At 48.8% G+C, this 24,578-nt stretch overlaps 1 pseudogene; it reads right to left on the bottom strand.

The window, feature by feature from the left end:
• LOC135553429 (asc-type amino acid transporter 1-like) overlaps nucleotides 1–24,578 on the bottom strand; it is a 118,605-nt pseudogene that overhangs the window by 91,533 nt on the left and 2,494 nt on the right.

The following is a 24,578-nucleotide window of genomic DNA, read 5'->3' as shown; positions in this document are numbered from 1 at the left end:
ATAGTCTAATATCATTAAATGGGGGATGTTGTGGTCAGATTAATCCTGCCAGTCCTCTCACTAGTCCATGTTGTGGTCAGATTAATCATAGGGGGGGGTCCATGTTGTGGTCAGATTAAACCTGCCAGTCCTCTCACTAGTCCATGTTGTGGTCAGATTAATCATACTAGTCCATGTTGTGGTCAGATTAAACCTGCCAGTCCTCTCACTAGTCCATTTTGTGGTCAGATTAAACCTGCCAGTCCTCTCACTAGTCCATGTTGTGGTCAGATTAATCATACTAGTCCATGTTGTGGTCAGATTAAACCTGCCAGTCCTCTCACTAGTCCATGTTGTGGTCAATTAAGGGGGCCAGTCTTCTCACTAGTCCATGTTGTGGTCAGATTAAATAGTCCATGTTGGGAAATACCTGCCAGTCCTCTCATAGTTGTGGTCAGATTAAACCTGCCAGTCCTCTCACTAGTCCATGTTGTGGTCAGATTAATCCTGCCAGTCTTCTCACTAGTCCATGTTGTGGTCAGATTAATCCTAATAGTCTTCAATAGTCCAAATGTGGTCAGATTAATCCTGCCAGGGGGCTCAATCCATGTTGTGGTCAGATTAATCCTGCCAGTCCTCTCACTAGTCCATGTTGTGGTCAGATTAATCCTGCCAGTCCTCTCACTAGTCCATGTTGTGGTCACATTAATCCTGCCAGTGAAACTCACTAGTCCATGTTGTGGTCAGATTAATCATACTAGTCCATGTGTGGTCAGATTAAACCTGCCAGTCCTTTCACAGTCCATGTTGTGGTCAGATTAAACCTGCCAGTCCTCTCACTAGTCCATGTTGTGGTCAGATTAATCATACTAGTCCATGTTATTCTAAAATTGATTAAACCTGCCAGTCCTCTCACTAGTCCATGTTGTGGTCAGAAAACCTGCCAGTTTTCACTAGTCCATGTTGTGGTCAGATTAATCCTACCAGAAATCTCACTAGTCCATGTGTGGTCAGATTAATCATACTTTGCCGAAGTTGTGGTCAGATTAATCCTCCAGTCTTCACTAGTCCATGTTGTGGTCAGATTAATCCTGCCAGTCCTCTCATTAGTCCATGTTGTGGTCAGATTAATCCTGCCAGATCCTCTCACTAGTCCATGTTGTGGTCAGATTAATCCTGCCAGTCCTCTCACTAGTCCATGTTGTGGTCAGATGAAACAATAGTAGCTCTATATCTTTCACTAGATGTGTTTTAATGGTCAATTAACCAACATTTCTGAAAATGTATATATGGTGTTTTGGAATTAAATTCTTCCCTTCTCCTCTGAGACGGGCCCTGGACATTTCTGAAAGAACCTAGGAATTCTGGGAAAGTTTCTGGGTTGTTCCCTCATCAGGATTGTGGCCATAAAACAGACACGTACCCCACCAGTCCTCCGAATATCTCTGTGACGTACGAGTAGTCTCCTCCTGACTTGGGAATGGTGACACCCAGCTCAGCGTAACACATGGACCCCAGGGCGCAGATGCCCCGCCGCACACCCATACGATGAGGGACAGCCCCACCGAACCAGCGTGCTCCAAAACACCCTTAGGAGAGATGAATATCCCCGAACCAATGATGTTACCTGGAGAACAAGAGAGACACACAGATACATTAGTATCAGGTGTAGTAGTTTCCTGTGGTCTTCAACAACCTCCCAGTCCTGTCCCCTTGTTGTGAGGGAGGAGAAATACATTCATATCAACTCTAATAGTTGGTCTTCAACAACCTCCCAGTCCTGTCCCCTTGTTGTGAGGGAGGAGAAATACATTCATATCAACTCTAATAGTTGGTCTTCAACAACCTCCCAGTCCTGTCCCCTTGTTGTGAGGGAGGAGAAATACATTCATATCAACTCTAATAGTTGGTCTTCAACAACCTCCCAGTCCTGTCCCCTTGTTGTGAGGGAGGAGAAATACATTCATATCAACTCTAATAGTTGGTCTTCAACAACCTCCCAGTCCTGTCCCCTTGTTGTGAGGGAGGAGAAATACATTCATATCAACTCTAATAGTTGGTCTTCAACAACCTCCCAGTCCTGTCCCCTTGTTGTGAGGGAGGAGAAATACATTCATATCAACTCTAATAGTTGGTCTTCAACAACCTCCCAGTCCTGTCCCCTTGTTGTGAGGGAGGAGAAATACATTCATATCAACTCTAATAGTTGGTCTTCAACAACCTCCCAGTCCTGTCCCCTTGTTGTGAGGGAGGAGAAATACATTCATATCAACTCTAATAGTTGGTCTTCAACAACCTCCCAGTCCTGTCCCCTTGTTGTGAGGGAGGAGAAATACATTCATATCAACTCTAATAGTTGGTCTTCAACAACCTCCCAGTCCTGTCCCCTTGTTGTGAGGGAGGAGAAATACATTCATATCAACTCTAATAGTTGTTCTTCAACAACCTCCCAGTCCTGTCCCCTTGTTGTGAGGGAGGAGAAATACATTCATATCAACTCTAATAGTTGGTCTTCAACAACCTCCCAGTCCTGTCCCCTTGTTGTGAGGGAGGAGAAATACATTCATATCAACTCTAATAGTTGGTCTTCAACAACCTCCCAGTCCTGTCCCCTTGTTGTGAGGGAGGAGAAATACATTCATATCAACTCTAATAGTTGGTCTTCAACAACCTCCCAGTCCTGTCCCCTTGTTGTGAGGGAGGAGAAATACATTCATATCAACTCTAATAGTTGGTCTTCAACAACCTCCCAGTCCTGTCCCCTTGTTGTGAGGGAGGAGAAATACATTCATATCAACTCTAATAGTTGGTCTTCAACAACCTCCCAGTCCTGTCCCCTTGTTGTGAGGGAGGAGAAATATATTCATATCAACTCTAATAGTTGTTCTTCAACAACCTCCCAGTCCTGTCCCCTTGTTGTGAGGGAGGAGAAATACATTAATATCAACTCTAATAGTTGGTCTTCAACAACCTCCCAGTCCTGTCCCCTTGTTGTGAGGGAGGAGAAATATATTATATCAACTCTAATAGTTGGTCTTCAACAACAGGTCCCCTTGTTGTAGGGAGAGAAATACATTCATTTCAACTCTTGGTCTTACTAACAGGTGTCTGTATAGAGCCTTGCTACTAACAGGTGTCTGTATAGAGCCTTGCTACTAACAGGTGTCTGTATAGAGCCTTGCTACTAACAGGTGTCTGTATAGAGCCTTGCTACTAACAGGTGTCTGTATAGAGCCTTGCTACTAACAGGTGTCTGTATAGAGCCTTGTCTACTAACAGGTGTCTGTATAGAGCCTTGCTACTAACAGGTGTCTGTATAGAGGCTACTAACAGGTGTCTGTATAGAGCCTTGCTACTAACAGGTGTCTGTATAGAGCCTTGCTACTAACAGGTGTCTGTATAGAGCCTTGCTACTAACAGGTGTCTGTATAGAGCCTTGCTACTAACAGGTGTCTGTATAGAGCCAGGTGTCTGTATAGAGCCTTGCTACTCTTTTTTCAAAACAGTTGTTTTATTTCTGTATAGAGCCTTGCTACTAACAGGTGTCTGTATAGAGCCTTGCTACTAACAGGTGTCTGTATAGAGCCTTGACAAATAAACTTAGATTTGATTTCTGTTGGTCTTCAACAACAGTCTTGTCCACTTGATGTTTTTTGTATAGTTGTGGGGTTGTTAATCATAACAAAAATCTGTTGTCTGTATATTTGATAAACAGCCTTGCTAGTCATCACACAGCTGTTTCAGTCTGTACCACAGTGACCTTGCTACTAACAGGTGTCTGTATAGAGCCTGGTTGCTATGTCCTAATCAGGTGTCTGTATTCCTTGCATGTCCTAACAGGTGTCTGTATAGAGTCCTTGCTACTAACAGGTGTATAGATCCTTGCTACTCTGGTGCTTTTCAAATGTTTTTCTACTAGTCTCTTGCTTTTCCCATGTCCTAGTCTCTTGCTGTTTCCCATGTCCTAGTCTCTGGTGCTGTTTCCATGTCCTAGTCTCTGGGGCTGTTTCACATGTCCAGTCTCTGGTGCTGTTTCCCATGTCCTAGTCTCTGGTGCACCATGTCCTAGTCTCTGGTGCTTTTTGTCAGTCTCTGGTGCTGGTTATGTCCTAGTCTCTGTGCTGTATGTCCATTTCACTGCTGATGTCTAGTCTCTGGTGCTGTTTCCCATGTCCTAGTCTCTGGTGCTGTTTCCCATGTCCTAGTCTCTGGTGCAAATAAACTTAGATTGCTGATTTAATAGTTGGTCTGTTTCAACATGTCCTCCCTGTCTTGTCCACTCTGATGCTGTTTTTTCCTAGTTCTGGGGTTGTTAATCATGTCCAAAAATCTGTTTTCTGTTATCAATTTGATAAACATGTCCTAGTCTCTGGTGCTGTTTCATGTCCTAGTCTCTGGTGCTGTTTCATGTCCTATCTGTAGTCTCTGTTTCCCATGTCCTAGTCTCTGGTGCTGTTTCCCATGTCCTAGAAATGACCATGTCCTAGTCTCTGGTGCTGTTTCCCATGTCCTAGTCTCTGGTGCTGTTTCCCATGTCCTAGTCTCTGGTGCTGTTTCCCATGTCCTAGTCTCTGGTGCTGTTTCCCATGTCCTAGTCTCTGGTGCTGTTTCCCATGTCCTAGTCTCTGGTGCTGTTTCCCATGTCCTAGTCTCTGGTGCTGTTTCCCATGTCCTAGTCTCTGGGCTGTTTCCCATGTCCTAGTCTCTGGTGCTGTTTCCCATGTCCTAGTCTCTGGTGCTGTCTCTTCTGTTTCCCATGTCCTAGTCTCTGGTGCTGTTTCCCATGTCCTAGTCTCTGGTGCTGTTTCCCATGTCCTAGTCTCTGGTGCTGTTTCCTATGTCCTAGTCTCTGGTGCTGTTTCCCATGTCCTAGTCTCTGGTGCTGTTTCCCATGTCCTAGTCTCTGGTGCATGTCCTTTCCCATGTCCTAGTCTCTGGTGCTGTTTCCCATGTCCTAGTCTCTGGTGCTGTTTCCCATGTCCTAGTCTCTGGTGCTGTTTCCCATGTCCTAGTCTCTGGTGCTGTTTCCCATGTCCTAGTCTCTGGTGCTGTTTCCCATGTCCTAGTCTCTGGTGCTGTTTCCCATGTCCTAGTCTCTGGTGCTGTTTCCCATGTCCTAGTCTCTGGTGCTGTTTCCCATGTCCTAGTCTCTGGTGCTGTTTCCCATGTCCTAGTCTCTGGTGCTGTTTCCCATGTCCTAGTCTCTGGTGCTGTTTCCCATGTCCTAGTCTCTGGTGCTGTTTCCCATGTCCTAGTCTCTGGTGCTGTTTCCCATGTCCTAGTCTCTGGTGCTGTTTCCCATGTCCTAGTCTCTGGTGCTGTTTCCCATGTCCTAGTCTCTGGTGCTGTTTCCCATGTCCTAGTCTCTGGTGCTGTTTCCCATGTCCTAGTCTCTGGTGCTGTTTCCCATGTCCTAGTCTCTGGTGCTGTTTCCCTATGTCCTAGTCTCTGGTGCTGTTTCCCATGTCCTAGTCTCTGGTGCTGTTTCCCATGTCCTAGTCTCTGGTGCTGTTTCCCATGTCCTAGTCTCTGGTGCTGTTTCCCATGTCCTAGTCTCTGGTGCTGTTTCCCATGTCCTAGTCTCTGGTGCTGTTTCCCATGTCCTAGTCTCTGGTGCTGTTTCCCATGTCCTAGTCTCTGGTGCTGTTTCCCATGTCCTAGTCTCTGGTGCTGTTTCCCATGTCCTAGTCTCTGGTGCTGTTTCCCATGTCCTAGTCTCTGGTGCTGTTTCCCATGTCCTAGTCTCTGGTGCTGTTTCCCATGTCCTAGTCTCTGGTGCTGTTTCCCATGTCCTAGTCTCTGGTGCTGTTTCCCATGTCCTAGTCTCTGGTGCTGTTTCCCATGTCCTAGTCTCTGGTGCTGTTTCCCATGTCCTAGTCTCTGGTGCTGTTTCCCATGTCCTAGTCTCTGGTGCTGTTTCCCATGTCCTAGTCTCTGGTGCTGTTTCCCATGTCCTAGTCTCTGGTGCTGTTTCCCATGTCCTAGTCTCTGGTGCTGTTTCCCATGTCCTAGTCTCTGGTGCTGTTTCCCATGTCCTAGTCTCTGGTGCTGTTTCCCATGTCCTAGTCTCTGGTGCTGTTTCCCATGTCCTAGTCTCTGGTGCTGTTTCCCATGTCCTAGTCTCTGGTGCTGTTTCCCATGTCCTAGTCTCTGGTGCTGTTTTTCCCATGTCCTAGTCTCTGGTGCTGTTTCCCATGTCCTAGTCTCTGGTGCTGTTTCCCATGTCCTAGTCTCTGGTGCTGTTTCCCATGTCCTAGTCTCTGGTGCTGTTTCCCATGTCCTAGTCTCTGGTGCTGTTTCCCATGTCCTAGTCTCTGGTGCTGTTTCCCATGTCCTAGTCTCTGGTGCTGTTTCCCATGTCCTAGTCTCTGGTGCTGTTTCCCATGTCCTAGTCTCTGGTGCTGTTTCCCATGTCCTAGTCTCTGGTGCTGTTTCCCATGTCCTAGTAACACTGAGGTCTGTCCTGACTAACACTCTCACTGTTTCCCAACCCTCTAACACAGGTCTGTCATGTAACCCTGACACTGGACTGTTACTACACTGGCTAACACTGAGGTCTGTTACTACACTACGTAACCCTGACTAACACTGAGGTCTGTTACTGTAACCCATAACACTGAGGTCTGTTACTACACTACGTAACCCTGACTAACACTGAGGTCTGTTTACACTACACTGTGACTAACACTGAGGTCTACTGCGTAACCCTGACTAACACTGAGGTCTGTTACTACACTGTAACCCTGGTAACACTGTCTGTTACTACACTGTGTAACCCTGGCTAACACTGAGGTCTGCTACTACACTGTGTAACCCTGACTAACACTGAGGTCTGTTACTACACTACGTAACCCTGACTAACACTGAGGTCTGTAACCCTACTCTGTAACCCTGACTAACACTGAGGTCTGTTACTACACTGTAACCCTGACTAACACTGAGGTCTGTTACTACACTACGTAACCCTGACTAACACTGAGGTCTGTTACTACACTGTGTAACCCTGGCTAACACTGAGGTCTGTCTGTAACCCTGACTAACACTGAGGTCTGTTACTGTGTAACCCTGACTAACACTGAGGTCTGTTACTACACTACGTAACCCTGACTAACACTGAGGTCTGTTACTACACTACGTAACCCTGACTAACACTGAGGTCTGTTACTACACTACGTAACCCTGACTAACACTGAGGTCTGTTACTACACTACGTAACCCTGACTAACACTGAGGTCTGTTACTACACTACGTAACCCTGACTAACACTGAGGTCTGTTACTACACTACGTAACCCTGACTAACACTGAGGTCTGTTACTACACTACGTAACCCTAACACTGTAACCCTGACTAACACTGAGGTCTGTTACTACACTACGTAACCCTGACTAACACTGAGGGTCTGTAACCCTGACTAACACTGAGGTCTGTTACTACACGTAACCCTGACTAACACTGAGGTCTGTTACTACACTACGTAACCCTGACTAACACTGAGGTCTGTTACTGCACTACGTAACCCTGACTAACACTGAGGTCTGTTACTACACTACGTAACCCTGACTAACACTGAGGTCTGTAACACTGTTACTGTAACCCTGACTAACACTGAGGTCGTAACCCTGACTAACACTGAGGGTCTGTAACCCTGACTAACACTGAGGTCTGTTACTACACTGTGTAACCCTGACTAACACTGAGGTCTGTTACTGCACTGTAACCCTGACTAACACTGAGGTCTGTTACTACACGTAACCCTGACTAACACTGAGGTCTGTTACTACACTACGTAACCCTGACTAACACTGAGGTCTGTTACTACACTACGTAACCCTGACTAACACTGAGGTCTGTTACTACACTGTGTAACCCTGACTAACACTGAGGTCTGTTACTACACTGTGTAACCCTGACTAACACTGAGGTCTGTTACTACACTACGTAACCCTGACTAACACTGAGGTCTGTTACTACACTGTAACCCTGGCTAACACTGAGGTCTGCTACTACACTGTGTAACCCTGGCTAACACTGAGGTCTGTACTACACTGTAACCCTACTAACACTGAGGTCTGTTACTGTGTAACCCTGGCTAACACTGAGGTCTGTTACTACACTGTGTAACCCTGGCTAACACTGAGGTCTGTTACTACACTGTGTAACCCTGACTAACACTGAGGTCTGTAACCCTACTAACACTGACGTAACCCTGGCTAACACTGAGGTCTGTTACTACACTGTGTAACCCTGACTAACACTGAGGTCTGTTACTACACTGTGTAACCCTGGACTAACACTGAGGTCTGTTACTACACTGTGTAACCCTGCTAACACTGAGGTCTAACTGACTAACACTGAGGTCTGTTACTACACTGTGTAACCCTGGCTAACACTGAGGTCTGCTACTACACTGTGTAACCCTGGCTAACACTGAGGTCTGCTACTACACTGTGTAACCCTGGCTAACACTGAGGTCTGCTACTAACTGTGTAACCCTGACTAACACTGAGGTCTGCTACTACACTGTGTAACCCTGACTAACACTGAGGTAACCCTGACTAACACTGAGCTACTACACTGTGTAACCCTGGCTAACACTGAGGTCTGCTACTACACTGTGTAACCCTGGCTAACACTGAGGTCTGCTACTAACACTAACACTGAGGTCTAACCACTGGTAACCCTGGCTAACACTGAGGTCTGTTACTACACTACGTAACCCTGGCTAACACTGAGGTCTGTTACTACACTGTGTAACCCTGGCTAACACTGAGGTCTGAGGTCTTACTACACTGTGTAACCCTGGCTAACACTGAGGTCTGCTACTACACTGTGTAACCCTGGCTAACACTGAGGTCTGTTACTGCACTACGTAACCCTGGCTAACACCGAGGTTTGTTACTACACTGTGTAACCCTGGCTAACACTGAGGTCTGTTACTACACTGTGTAACCCTGGCTAACACTGAGGTCTGCTACTACACTGTGTAACCCTGGCTAACACTAAGGTCTGTTACTACACTGTGTAACCCTGGCTAACACTGAGGTCTGCAACCCTACTAACACACTGTGTAACCCTGGCTAACACTGAGGTCTGTTACTACACTGTGTAACCCTGACTAACACTGAGGTCTGCTACTACACTGTGCAACCCTGCTAACACTGGCTAACACTGTAAGGTAACACTGAGGTCTACTACACTGTAACCCTGCTAACACTGAGGTCCTACACTACGTAACCCTGGACTAACACTGAGGTCTGTTACTACACTGTGTAACCCTGGCTAACACTGAGGTCTGCTACTACACTGTGTAACCCTGGCTAACACTGAGGTCTGCTACTACACTGTGTAACCCTGGCTAACACTGAGGTCTGTCTGCTACTACACTGTGTAACCCTGGCTAACACTGAGGTCTGCTACTACACTGTGTAACCCTGGCTAACACTGAGGTCTGCTACTACACTGTGTAACCCTGACTAACACTGAGGTCTGCTACTACACTGTAACCCTGGCTAACACTGAGGTAACCCTGGCTAACACTGAGGTCTGTTACTACACTAACTAACACTGAGGTCTGTGTAACCCTGACTAACACTGAGGTCTGCTACTACACTGTGTAACCCTGGCTAACACTGAGGTCTGTTTACTACACTGACTAACACTAACCCTGACTAACACTGAGGTCTGCTACTACACTGTGTAACCCTGACTAACACTGAGGTCTGCTACTACACTGTGTAACCCTGACTAACACTGAGGTCTGCTACTACACTGTGTAACCCTGGCTAACACTGAGGTCTGCTACTACACTGTGTAAACTAACACTGAGGTCTGCTACTACACTAAACACTGAGGTCTGCTACTACACTGTGTAACCCTGACTAACACTGAGGTCTGCTACTACACTGTGTAACCCTGACTAACAACACTGTGTAACCCTGACTAACACTGAGGTCTACTACACTGTGTAACCCTGACTAACACTGAGGTCTGCTACTACTAACCCACTAACACTGAGGTCTGTTACTAACCCTGACTAACACTGAGGTCTGCTACTACACTGTGTAACCCTGACTAACACTGAGGTCTGCTACTACACTGTGTAACCCTGACTAACACTGAGGTCTGCTACTACACTGTGTAACCCTGGCTGTCTAACACTGGCTCTGTAACCCTGACTAACACTGAGGCTGGCTGAGGGCTACCCATCCCTTCCACTGTCCACAACTGACTAACACTGAGGTCTGATCCAGCACACAGCTGTCAAAGCAAAGACCCCGGCTGACTAACACTGATCCAACTGTGTCCCTAACACTGAGGTCTGCACCATATTAACACTGATATACAGGACCCATGAGTCTGCTACAGGTAACCCACTAACACTGAGGTCTGCACTGTGTAACCCTGACTAACACTGAGGGCCCATAGTGTCTCAGGTCTAACAATGTAGTGCACTAACACTGAGGGGTGTAACCCTGACTAACACTGAGGTCTGCTACTCAGGTGACTAACACTGAGGTCTGTACAGTAACCCTGACTAACACTGAGGTCTGCTATAGTAACCCTGGCTAACACTGAGGTCCTATACACTGTGTAACCCTTAACACAGGTCTACATGTAGTGTGTAACCCTGACTAACACTGAGGGGTAACCCTGACTAACACTGAGGTCTGCTACTACACTGGTCCTGACTAACACTGAGGTCTGCTACTACACTGTGTAACCCTGACTAACACTGAGGTCTGCTACTACACTGTGTAACCCTGGCTGTCCCTGGCTCTGTGTCTGAGGCTGGCTGAGGTACCCATCCCTTCCACGTCCACAACGTCATCATCTGATCCAGCAACAGCTGTCAAAGCAAAGACCCCGGCAAGACATCCAATGTGTCCCAAATGGGGCCCATAGTGTTCAGGTCAAACGTAGTGCACTATATAGGGGCCCATAGTGCTCAGGTCAAACGTAGTGCACTATATAGGGGCCCATAGTGTTCAGGTCTAATGTAGTGCACTACATAGGGGCCCATAGTGTTCAGGTCTAATGTAGTGCACTATATAGGGGCCCATAGTGTTCAGGTCTAAATGTAGTGTCAGGCACTATATAGGGGCCCATAGTGTTCAGGTCTAATGTAGTGCACTATATAGGGGCCCATAGTGTTCAGGTCTAATGTAGTGCATATAGGGGCCCATAGTGTTCAGGTCTAATGGTGCACTATATAGGGGCCCATAGTGTTCAGGTCTAATGTAGTGCACTACATAGGGAACAGGGTACCATTTGTGACACAGCCATCACCGGCCATTTCAGAGGGAAGTTTTAAAGAACAGAACAAGAGAAGAAGTAAGTAGATAATGGTGGGGGGGGTCTAATTGGTAGTCATCCCACTATAAACAGTTTGTCTGATGTGAGACAGTGAGGGCTCTGAGCTCCAGCGAGGCCCAGCGAAGCACGCCACTGTAAACAGTTTGTCTGATGTGAGACAGTGAGGGCTCTGAGCTCCAGCGAGGCCCAGCGAAGCACGCCATCCATCACAGCGCCTCTCTGGAAACAAACAGCTCTGTAAATGTAATGATGCTCCATTGGAATAACTCTGAACAGTAGATTTCCTCTTGTCACTTCTGATCTGGAGAGAGTACGGTGGAGAGGGGAGGAGGAGGAGGAGGAGGAGAGGAGAGGAGAGGGGGGGGAGGGGAGGAGAGGGAGGGGAGGAGAGGGGAGGAGGAGGAGAGGGAGGAGAGGAGAGGGAGGGAGGGGAGGGAGGAGAGGGGAGGAGAGGAGGAAAGGAGGAGAGGGAGGAGAGGGGAGGAGAGGGAGGGAGGGGAGGAGAGGAGAGGAGGGAGGAGAGGGGGAGGGAGGGGAGGGAGAGAGGAGGAAAGGAGGGAGGGAGGGAGGGGGGAGAGGGGAGGGAGAGGAGGAGGAGGGAGGAGGGAGAGGGGAGAGGGAGGAGAGGGGAGGAATGGAGGAGAGGGGAGGAGAGGAGAGGGAGGAGAGGGAGGAGAGGGGAGGAAAGGGGAGGGAGGAGAGGAGAGGGAGGGAGGGGAGGAGGGGGAGGGGAGGAGGGGAGGGGAGAGGAGGAGGAGAGGGGAGGGAGGGAGGAGAGGGGGAGGAGAGGGGAGGAGAGGGGGAGGAGGAGGGAGGAAGGGAGGGGGAGGAGAGGAGGGGAGGGGGAGGGAGGGAGGGGGAGGAAGGGGGAGGAAGGAGGGGGGAGGGAGGAGAGAGGGGAGGAGGGAGAGGGGGAGAGGGAGGGAGAGGAGGGAGGAGGGGGAGGGAGGGAGAGGAGGAGGAGAGGGGGGGAGGAGAGGGGAGGGAGGGGGAGGAGAGGGGAGGAGGAGGGGAGGAATGGGGAGGGGAGGGAGAGGGGAGGAGAGGGGGGACATAACGCTCTTGTGTTTTGTTTTTGTGGTCATCACGAATTGTTGCATCGGAGTGGGGATTTAATGGGTGACCTACAAACGCCTGGCTCAGATCTGATGTCTATAGTACTGATGGCTGGGGAGCCTGGCTCAGATCTGATGTCTATAGTACTGATGGTTGTGGGGCCTGGCTCAGATCTGATGTCTATAGTAGTGATGGCTGGGGAGCCTGGCTCAGACCTGATGTCTATAGTAGTGATGGCTGGGGAGCCTGGCTCAGATCTGATGTCTATAGTACTGATGGCTGGGGAGCCTGGCTCAGATCTGATGTCTATAGTACTGATGGCTGGGGAGCCTGGCTCAGATCTGATGTCTATAGTACTGATGGCTGGGGAGCCTGGCTCAGATCTGATGTCTGGGGAGCCTGGCTCAGATCTGATGTCTATAGTACTGATGGGGGGACCTGGCTCAGATCTGATGTCTATAGTAGTGATGGCTGGGGAGCCTGGCTCAGATCTGATGTCTATAGTACTGATGGCTGGGGGCCTGGGGATCTGATGTCTATAGTAGTGATGGCTGGGGAGCCTGGCTCAGATCTGATGTCTATAGTACTGATGGCTGGGGAGCCTGGCTCAGATCTGATGTTATAGTACTGATGGCTGGGGAGCCTGGCTCAGATCTGATGTCTATAGTGTGATTTTGATCTGATTTTAGTGTGTCAAATCAAATTTATTTATATGTTGCATCAGCTGAGTGGGGATAAAACCCCAAACAGCAAGCAATGGGTGACCGGTGGCTAGGAAAAACTCCCTAGAAAAGCCTGGCTCAGATCTGATGTCTATAGTATGTTCTGATGGCTAATAAGGGGAGCCTGGCTCAGATCTGATGTCTATAGTACTGATGGCTGGGGAGCAGATCTGATGTCTATAGTACTGATGGCTGGCTCAGATCTGATGTCTGATGTCTATAGTACTGATGGCTGGGGAGCCTGGCTCAGATCTGATGTCTATAGTAGTGATGGCTGGGGAGCCTGGCTCAGATCTGATGTCTATAGTAGTGATGGCTGGGGAGCCTGGCTCAGATCTGATGTCTATAGTAGTGATGGCTGGGGAGCCTGGCTCAGATCTGATGTCTATAGTAGTGATGGCTGGGGAGCCTGGCTCAGATCTGATGTCTGATGGCTGGGGAGTAGTACTGATGGATGATGTCTAGGGGATGGCCAGATCTGGCTCAGATCTGATGTCTATAGTACTGATGGCTGGGGAGCCTGGCTCAGATCTGATGTCTATAGTAGTGATGGCTGGGGAGCCTGGCTCAGATCTGATGTCTATAGTACTGATGGCTGTGGGACCTGGCTCAGATCTGATGTCTATAGTAGTGATGGCTGGGGATCCTGGCTGAGAAGCTGATGTCTATAGTGGGAGCCTGGTTGAGGAAGGAGATCTGATGTCTAAGTAGTGATGGCTGAGAATGGTTGTTGTGGTCCAATGTCTTTGTGTCTGAAGCTGTGATTGGGGAGCCTTCAGATCTGAGAAGGAGGTGAATGAGTGGATGCTAAGCTGAGCCTGGGTAGATGGCTGGGGCTCAGCCTGGACAGGGTTAGTGATGGCTGGGGAGCCTGGCTCAGACATGTCTATAGTAATGATGGCTGGGGAGCCTGGCTCAGATCTGATGTCTATAGTACTGATGGCTGGGGAGCCTGGCTCAGATCTGATGTCTATAGTAGATGGCTGGGGAGCCTGATGATCTGATGTCTATAGTAGTGACTGATGGCTCAGATCTGGTCTATAGTAGTGAGCCTGGCCTGGCTCAGATCTGATGTCTATAGTAATGATGGCTGGGGGGCCTGGCTCAGATCTGATGTCTATAGTACTGATGGCTGGGGATCCTGGCTGAGAAGCAGTACTTAGTGGGACAGTTGAGGAAGGAGATAGTTAAACCAGGAAGATGAGAATGGTTGTTGTGGTCCAATCATCTTTGTGTCTGAAGCTGTGTTGAGGACTTCAGATGAGAAGGAGATGAATGAGTCCAGTTGCATTAGATCTGAGGTTAAATCAGTTCTGTAATCAGGTTCCTGTTCAGATCTGTTCTACACCACTGCCTCTGACTTCGAAGATGAGGCCCTTCAACCAGAGAAGGAAAAGGTTGACCTGTATATATCTGCTACGGAGATGGAGGAGCCTGGCGAGTGACATGACAGTCTGCCTTCTGCATTCCAGCATAGAAGGTTTTCAGTAGAGAACTGGTTCATCTGATTTTTACAGATGGCTACAGTCTGCCTTCTGAAACCAGCATCACAGGTCTATTTTTTTTAGTGGTCAGGCGTCACTACAGACCCCTGGTTCGATCCCGGGCTGTATCACAACGGGCCGTGATCGGGAGTCCCGTAGGGCGGCGCACAAAATCTGAATCTGAATCTAAATAGGTACAAACATCAAATAACGACTAGGAGCAATGGGACACTGTCCTTAATGCATGGTGCTACTGTATTAGGAGCACTGGGACACTGTCCTTAATGCATGGTGCTACTGTATTAGGAGCACTGAGACACTGTCCTTAATGCATGGTGCTACTGTATTAGGAGCACTGAGACACTGTCCTTAATGCATGGTGCTACTGTATTAGGAGCACTGAGACACTGTCCTTAATGCATGGTGCTACTGTATTAGGAGCACTAGGAGCACTGAGACACTGTCCTTAATGCATGGTGCTACTGTATTAGGAGCACTGAGACACTGTCCTTAATGCATGGTGCTACTGTATTAGGAGCACTGGGACACTGTCCTTAATGCATGGTGCTACTGTATTAGGAGCACTAGGAGCACTGGGACACTGTCCTTAATGCATGGTGCTACTGTATTAGGAGCACTAGGAGCACTGGGACACTGTCCTTAATGCATGGTGCTAGGAGCACTGGGACACTGTCCTTAATGCATGGTGCTACTGTATTAGGAGCACTGGAGACACTGTCCTTAATGCATGGTGCTACTGTATTAGGAGCACTAGGAGCACTGGGACACTGTCCTTAATGCATGGTGCTACTGTACTGGGCACTGCATGGTGCTACTGTATTAGGAGCACTGGGACACTGTCCTTAATGCATGGTGCTACTGTATTAGGAGCACTAGGAGCACTGGGACACTGTCCTTAATGCATGGTGCTACTGTATTAGGAGCACTAGGAGCACTGGGACACTGTCCTTAATGCATGGTGCTACTGTATTAGGAGCACTGAGACACTGTCCTTAATGCATGGTGCTACTGTATTAGGAGCACTAGGAGCACTGGGACACTGTCCTTAATGCATGGTGCTACTGTATTAGGAGCACTGAGACACTGTCCTTAATGCATGGTGCTACTGTATTAGGAGCACTAGGAGCACTGGGACACTGTCCTTAATGCATGGTGCTACTGTATTAGGAGCACTGAGACACTGTCCTTAATGCATGGTGCTACTGTATTAGGAGCACTGGGACACTGTCCTTAATGCATGGTGCTACTGTATTAGGAGCACTAGGAGCACTGAGACACTGTCCTTAATGCATGGTGCTACTGTATTAGGACAGCTTAATGCATGGTGCTACTGTATTAGGAGCACTAGGACACTGTCCTTAATGCATGGTGCTACTGTATTAGGAGCACTAGGAGCACACACTGTCCTTAATGCATGGTGCTACTGTATTAGGAGCACTAGGAGACTGAGACACTGTCCTTAATGCATGGTGCTACTGTATTAGGAGCACTGAGACACTGTCCTTAATGCATGGTGCTACTGTATTAGGAGCACTGAGACACTGTCCTTAATGCATGGTGCTACTGTATTAGGAGCACTGAGACACTGGAGCACTGAGGACACTGTCCTTAATGCATGGTGCTACTGTATTAGGAGCACTGAGACACTGTCCTTAATGCATGGTGCTACTGTATTAGGAGCACTAGGAGCACTGAGACACTGTCCTTAATGCATGGTGCTACTGTATTAGGAGCACTGAGACACTGAGACACTGTCCTTAATGCATGGTGCTACTGTATTAGGAGCACTAGGAGCACTGAGACACTGGAGCACTGAGACACTGTCCTTAATGCATGGTGCTACTGTATTAGGAGCACTAGGAGCACTGAGACACTGTCCTTAATGCATGGTGCTACTGTATTAGGAGCACTAGGGAGACACTGATGCACACTAGGAGTAGGAGCACTGAGACACTGTCCTTAATGCATGGTGCTACTGTATTAGGAGCACTAGGAGCACTGAGACACTGTCCTTAATGCATGGTGCTACTGTATTAGGAGCACTGAGACACTGTCCTTAATGCATGGTGCTACTGTATTAGGAGCACTAGGAGCACTGAGACACTGTCCTTAATGCATGGTGCTACTGTATTAGGAGCACTGAGACACTGTCCTTAATGCATGGTGCTACTGTATTAGGAGCACTGGGACACTGTCCTTAATGCATGGTGCTACTGTATTAGGAGCACTGAGACACTGTCCTTAATGCATGGTGCTACTGTATTAGGAGCACTAGGAGCACTGAGACACTGTCCTTAATGCATGGTGCTACTGTATTAGGAGCACTGAGACACTGTCCTTAATGCATGGTGCTACTGTATTAGGAGCACTGAGACACTGTCCTTAATGCATGGTGCTACTGTATTAGGAGCACTGAGACACTGTCCTTAATGCATGGTGCTACTGTATTAGGAGCACTGGGACACTGTCCTTAATTCATGGTGCTACTGTATTAGGACACTGTGAGACCTTAATGCATGGTGCTACTGTATTAGGAGCACTAGGAGCACTGAGACACTGTCCTTAATGCATGGTGCTACTGTATTAGGAGCACTAGGAGCACTGAGACACTGTCCTTAATGCATGGTGCTACTGTATTAGGAGCACTAGGAGCACTGAGACACTGTCCTTAATGCATGGTGCTACTGTATTAGGAGCACTGAGACACTGTCCTTAATGCATGGTGCTACTGTATTAGGAGAACTAGGAGCACTGAGACACTGTCCTTAATGCATGGTGCTACTGTATTAGGAGCACTGCACTGGGACACTGTCCTTAATGCATGGTGCTACTGTATTAGGAGCACTAGGAGCACTGAGACACTGTCCTTAATGCATGGTGCTACTGTATTAGGAGCACTAGGAGCACTGAGACACTGTCCTTAATGCATGGTGCTACTGTATTAGGAGCACTAGGAGCACTGAGACACTGTCCTTAATGCATGGTGCTACTGTATTAGGAGCACTGAGACACTGTCCTTAATGCATGGTGCTACTGTATTAGGAGCACTAGGAGCACTGAGACACTGTCCTTAATGCATGGTGCTACTGTATTAGGAGCACTGGGACACTGTCCTTAATGCATGGTGCTACTGTATTAGGAGCACTGAGACACTGTCCTTAATGCATGGTGCTACTGTATTAGGAGCACTGAGACACTGTCCTTAATGCATGGTGCTACTGTATTAGGAGCACTAGGAGCACTGAGACACTGTCCTTAATGCATGGTGCTACTGTATTAGGAGCACTAGGAGCACTGAGACACTGTCCTTAATGCATGGTGCTACTGTATTAGGAGCACTAGGAGCACTGAGACACTGTCCTTAATGCATGGTGCTACTGTATTAGGAGCACTAGGAGCACTGGGACACTGTCCTTAATGCATGGTGCTACTGTATTAGGAGCACTGAGACACTGTCCTTAATGCATGGTGCTACTGTATTAGGAGCACTAGGAGCACTGAGACACTGTCCTTAAATGCATGGTGCTACTGTATTAGGTGCACTAGGAGACACTGTCCTTAATGCATGGTGACACTGTCCTTAATGCATGGTGCTACTGTATTAGGAGCACTAGGAGCACTGAGACACTGTCCTTAATGCATGGTGCTACTGTATTAGGAGCACTAGGAGCACTGGGACACTGTCCTTAATGCATGGTGCTGTATTAGGAGCATTAGGAGCACTGAGACACTGTCCTTAATGCATGGTGCTACTGTATTAGGAGCACTAGGAGCACTGAGACACTGTCCTTAATGCATGGTGCTACTGTATTAGGAGCACTAGGAGCACTGAGACACTGTCCTTAATGCATGGTGCTACTGTATTAGGAGCACTAGGAGCACTGAGACACTGTCCTTAATGCATGGTGCTACTGTATTAGGAGCACTGGGACACTGTCCTTAATGCATGGTGCTACTGTATTAGGAGCACTGAGACACTGTCCTTAATGCATGGTGCTACTGTATTAGGAGCACTGGGACACTGTCCTTAATGCATGGTGCTACTGTATTAGGAGCACTAGGAGCACTGGGACACTGTCCTTAATGCATGGTGCTACTGTATTAGGAGCACTAGGAGCACTGAGACACTGTCCTTAATGCATGGTGCTACTGTATTAGGAGCACTGGGACACTGTCCTTAATGCATGGTGCTACTGTATTGGGACACTGTCCTTAATGCAGCACTAGGAGCACTGGGACACTGTCCTTAATGCATGGTGCTACTGTATTAGGAGCACTAGGAGCACTGAGACACTGGCCTTAATGCATGGTGCTACTGTATTAGGAGCACTAGGAGCACTGAGACACTGTCCTTAATGCATGGTGCTACTGTATGGGACACTGTCCTTAATGCATGGTGCTACTGTATTAGGAGCACTGGGACACTGTCCTTAATGCATGGTGCTACTGTATTAGGAGCACTGGGACACTGTCCTTAATGCATGGTGCTACTGTATTAGGAGCACTAGGAGCACTGGGACACTGTCCTTAATGCATGGTGCACTGTATTAGGAGCACTAGGAGCACTGAGACACTGTCCTTAATGCATGGTGCTACTGTATTAGGAGCACTGGGAGCACTGAGACACTGTCCTTAATGCATGGTGCTACTGTATTAGGAGCACTAGGAGCACTGGGACACTGTCCTTAATGCATGGTGCTACTGTATTAGGAGCACTAGGAGCACTGAGACACTGTCCTTAATGCATGGTGCTACTGTATTAGGAGCACCAGGAGCACTGAGACACTGTCCTTAATGCATGGTGCTACTGTATTAGGAGCACTAGGAGCACTGAGACACTGTCCTTAATGCATGGTGCTACTGTATTAGGAGCACTGAGACACTGTCCTTAATGCATGGTGCTACTGTATTAGGAGCACTAGGAGCACTGGACAGCACTGAGACACTGTCCTTAATGCATGGTGCTACTGTATTAGGAGCACTGAGACACTGTCCTTAATGCATGGTGCTACTGTATTAGGAGCACTGGGACAATGGCATGGTGCTACTGTATTAGGAGCACACTGAGACACTGTCCTTAATGCATGGTGCTACTGTATTAGGAGCACTGAGACACTACCCATAATGCACTTGACCTTGTCCAAAAGATATCCTTCCCAGATAATGTAAAGATAAAAAAAAATAAAACCGCTCCCAATATTGGGTTAGTAAATACCCTCCAGCCAGTAAACACCAGCCATGTGATTAGCTGAGGTAAAGTGGAGTAAGTAGCGTGGGTGGAACAAGGGACAGGATTATATAGTTGACCAGAACGTGGCATAAATCCACTACTCAGAAATAGGGTTCAACATACCAGTTTCACAATACTCCGAAGTATCTTGGCAAGCAGACAAAACATGAACTGTGACAAGCTCTACTCTGAATTAAAAGGAGTTGGCCAGTCTGTCACACAGTGGGGTGGAGAGGGTGTTCTGTAGAGGGGGAGGGGGGGAGGGGGGGAGGATGGTGTTCTGTAGAGGGGGAGGGGGGGAGGATGGTGTTCTGTAGAGGGGAGGGGTGGAGAGGGTGTTCTGTAGAGGGGAGGGGTGGAGAGGGTGTTCTGTAGAGGGGGAGGGTGGAGAGGGTGTTCTGTAGAAGGGGAGGGTGGAGAGGGTGTTCTGTAGAAGGGGAGGGTGGAGAGGGTGTTCTGTAGAAGGGGAGGGGTGGAGAGGGTGTTCTGTAGGGGAGGGTGGAGAGGGTGTTCTGTAGAGGGGGGGGTGGAGAGGGTGTTCTGTAGAGGGGGAGGGGTGATCTGAGAGGGTGTTCTGTAGAGGGGGAGGGTGGAGAGGGTGTTCTGAGGGGGAGGGTGGAGAGGGTGTTCTGTAGGGGGGGTGGAGAGGGTGTTCTGGTGTTCTGTAGAGGGGGGGTGGAGAGGGTGTTCTGTAGAGGGGGAGGGGTGGAGAGGGTGTTCTGTAGAGGGGAGGGTGGAGGGTGTTCTGTAGTGGGGGAGGGTGGAGAGGGTGTTCTGTAGAGGGGAGGGTGGAGAGGGTGTTCTGTAGAGGGGAGGGGTGGAGAGGGTGTTCTGTAGGGAGGGGGAGAGGGTGTTCTGTAGAGGGGAGGGGTGGAGAGGGTGTTCTGTAGTGGGAGGGTGTTCTGTGAGAGGGTGTTCTGTAGAGGGGAGAGGGTGGAGAGGGTGTTCTGTAGAGGGGGGGGGGGAGGGTGTTCTGTAGAGGTGGAGGGGTGTTCTGTGTAGGGTGTTCTGTAGAGGGGGGGAGGGTGTTCTGTAGTGGAGGGGGTGTTCTGTAGGGGGAGGGTGTTCTGTAGTGGGGAGAGGGTGTTCTGTAGGGGGGGAGGGGGTGTTCTGTAGTGGGGGGGGTGTTCTGTAGTGGGGGGTGTTCTGTAGTGGAGAGGGTGTTCTGTAGTGGGAGAGGGTGTTCTGTAGTGGGAGAGGGTGTTCTGTAGTGGAGGGGGTGTTCTGTAGTGGAGAGGGTGTTCTGTAGTGGAGAGGGTGTTCTGTAGTGGAGAGGGTGTTCTGTAGTGGAGAGGGTGTTCTGTAGTGGGAGAGGGTGTTCTGTAGTGGAGGGGTGTTCTGTAGTGGGGGGGTGTTCTGAGTGGGGGTGTTCTGTAGTGGAGAGGGTGTTCTGTAGTGGGGGGTGTTCTGTAGTGGAGGGTGTTCTGTAGGGGGAGAGGGTTCTGTAGTGGGAGAGGGTGTTCTGTAGTGGGAGAGGGTGTTCTGAGGGTGTTCTGTAGTGGGGGGTGTTCTGTAGTGGAGGGTGTTCTGTAGTGGAGAGGGTGTTCTGTAGTGGAGAGGGTGTTCTGTAGTGGAGTTCTGAGTGGGGGGTGTTCTGTAGTGGAGAGGGTGTTCTAGTAGGGTGGAGGAGGGTGTTCTGTAGTGGGGGGGGTGTTCTGTAGTGGAGGGGGTGGTGGAGAGGGTGTTCTGTAGTGGAGAGGGTGGTAGTGGAGGGGGTGTTCTGGTGGAGAGGGTGTTCTGTAGTGGAGAGGGTGTTCTAGTGGGGGGTGTTCTGTAGTGGGGAGGGTGTTGGAGTGGAGGGGTGTTCTGTAGGGTGTTCTGTAGGGGGGGTGTTCTGTAGTGGAGGGGGTGTTCTGTAGTGGAGAGGGTGTTCTGTAGTGGAGAGGGTGTTCTGTAGTGGAGAGGGTGTTCTGTAGTGGAGGGGTGTTCTGTAGTGGAGAGGGTGTTCTGTAGTGGGGGAGAGGGTGTTCTGTAGTGGGGAGGGTGTTCTGTAGTGGAGAGGGTGTTCTGTAGTGGGGGGGGTGTTCTGTAGTGGAGAGGGTGGGTGTTCTGTAGTGGAGAGGTGATCTGTAGTGGGGGGGTGTAGTGGGGGGGAGGGGTGATATGTAGTGGAGAGGTGTGTTCTGTAGTGGAGGGGGTGATCTGTAGTGTGGGGGTGTTCTGTAGTGGAGAGGGTGTTCTGTAGTGGGGGGTGTTCTGTAGTGGAGGGGTGTTCTGTAGTGGGGGGGTGTTCTGTAGTGGAGAGGGTGTTCTGTAGTGGGGGGTGTTCTGTAGTGGAGAGGGTGTTCTGTAGTGGAGAGGGTGTTCTGTAGGGGTGTTCTGTAGTGGAGAGGGTGTTCTGAGTGGAGGGTGTTCTGTAGTGGAGAGGGTGTTCTGTAGTGGAGAGGGTGTTCTGTAGTGGAGGGGTGAGAGGGGATTCTGTAGTGGAGAGGGTGTTCTGTAGTGGGGGAGAGGGTGATCTGTAGTGGGGGTGTTCTGTAGTGGAGAGGGTGTTCTGTAGTGGAGAGGGTGATCTGTAGTGGAGAGGGTGTTCTGTAGTGGAGAGAGGGTGATCTGTAGTGGGGGGGTTTTGTAATGGGAGAGAGGTGATCTGTAGTGGGGGGGTGTTCTGTAATGGGGAGAGAGGTGCTCTGTAGTGGGGGGAGGTGATCTGTAGTGGGGGAGAGAGGTGATCTGTAGTGGGGGGAGAGAGGTGATCTGTAGTGGGTGAGAGAGGTGATCTGTAGTGGGGGAGAGAGGTGATCTGTAGTGGGGGAGAGAGGTGATCTGTAGTGGGGGAGAGGTGATCTGTAGTGGGGGAGAGAGGCGATCTGTAGTGGGGGAGAGGTGATCTGTAGGGGGGTGATCTGTAGTGGGGGGAGGGGGGATCTGTAGTGGGGGGGTGGTCTGTAGTGATCTGTGGGGGGGATCTGTATCTGTGTTAGGTAGTAGGGGGGTGATCTGTAGTAGTGGTGGGTCTAAGTAGTAGTGGGGGTGGTCTGTAGTGGGGGGTGATCTGTGTGGGGGGGTTCTGTTAGTATAGTCTAAGACATAAATAATGACTAAAACATGTACAGTGTCAGGAAGTGTTCATATCCCTTGAGTTATTCCACATGTCGTTATGGTACGTCCTGAATTCACAATGGGTTTTAACCCGTTATTCTCACCCATCTGGTTATTCTCACCCATCACCCATCTGGTTATTCACACCCCATCAGGTCAAAGTGGAAACATGATTTTAGATATTTTTGTTAAATTATTGAAATTGAAATACAGAAATATCTAAACTTCCACAACAAGTAATCCCCCCACTTTGCTAGGACGCTCCAAATTAAGCCCAGGTGCATTCAATTTCCTTTGATCGTCATGGAGACGGCACTACAACTTGATTGGAGTCCACCTGTGGCATATCAAATTGTTTGGACATGATTTAGAAAGAAACACGCATGTCTATATAAGGTCCAACAGTTGACAGGGCATGTCAGAGCAGAAACTATACCGTGAAGTCCAAGGAACTAGATCTCTGAGATAGAACTGTGATGAGGCATATAGGCTACCCTAGGGGCGGCAGGGTAGCCTAGTGGTTAGTGTTGGACTAGTAACCAGCAGGTAGCCTAGTGGTTAGTGTTGGACTAGTAACCAGCAGGTAGCCTAGTGGTTAGTGTTGGACTAGTAACCAGCAGGTAGCCTAGTGGTTAGTGTTGGACTAGTAACCAGCAGGTAGCCTAGTGGTTAGTGTTGGACTAGTAACCAGCAGGTAGCCTAGTGGTTAGTGTTGGACTAGTAACCAGCAGGTAGCCTAGTGGTTAGTGTTGGACTAGTAACCAGCAGGTAGCCAAATCTGTGGTTAGTGCCCCTGAACAGGCAGTTAACCAGCAGGTAGCCTCAGTGGTTAAGTGTTGTTCTTAACAGCAGGTAGCCTAGTAAATAAAGTGTTAAAATAAAATATATCAGGTAGCCTAGTGGTTAGGTTGGACCATAACCAGCAGGTAGCCAGTGGTTAGTGTTGGACAGTAACCAGCAGGTAGCCTAGTGGGTAGTAACCAGCAGGTAGCCTAGTGGTTAGTGTTGGAAAAAAACCAGACAGGAGCCTAGTGGTTAGTTTTGGAAAGTAACCAGCAGGAAGCCTGGAGTTTGGTTAGAGTGTTGGACTAGTAACACAGACAGGTAGCCTAGTTTGGTTAGAGCTTCGGGTCAGTAACCATGACAGGTAGCCTAGTTTTGTTGGAAAAAAGGCACATGACAGCACAGCCTAGTGGTTAGAGTTTAGTGTACAAGTTTTGGAAGTAAAAGCCTAGTGGTTAGAGTGTTGGACAGAACACCAGGTAGCCTAGTGGTTAGAGTTCGGGTAAAGAAAACCATGACAGGAAGCCTAGTGGTTTTGGACTAGTAACCAGCAGGTAGCCTAGTGGTTAGTGTTGGACTAGTAACAGCAACACCTGGAGTTTGTAAAAGTAACCAGCAGGTAGCCTAGTGGTTAGAGTGTTGGACAGAACAGCAGGTAGCCTAGTTTAGTGTGGACTAGTAACCAGCAGGTAAAGAGCACATGACAGAACACCTGGAAGGATGCAAGTTCAAAAAAGCTGACAAGGTACAGAACACCTGAGTTCTGCCCCTGAACAGGCAGTTAACAGTTCCTGGAGTTTGAAATTAAGAATTTGTTCTTAACTGACTTGCCTAGTTAAATAAACGTAAAATAAAATAAAATATATCTGGGGAAGGGTAAAAAACCATAACAGAGAGCATTTTTGCAATTAAATGGGAGAGTGGACAGACGGAAGCCACTTTGACA

This window comes from Oncorhynchus masou, chromosome 2 (genome assembly GCF_036934945.1).
Source record: "Oncorhynchus masou masou isolate Uvic2021 chromosome 2, UVic_Omas_1.1, whole genome shotgun sequence".
NCBI classification, from domain to species: Eukaryota; Metazoa; Chordata; class Actinopteri; order Salmoniformes; family Salmonidae; genus Oncorhynchus; species Oncorhynchus masou.
This window is presented reverse-complemented; position numbering and strand designations above follow the sequence as displayed.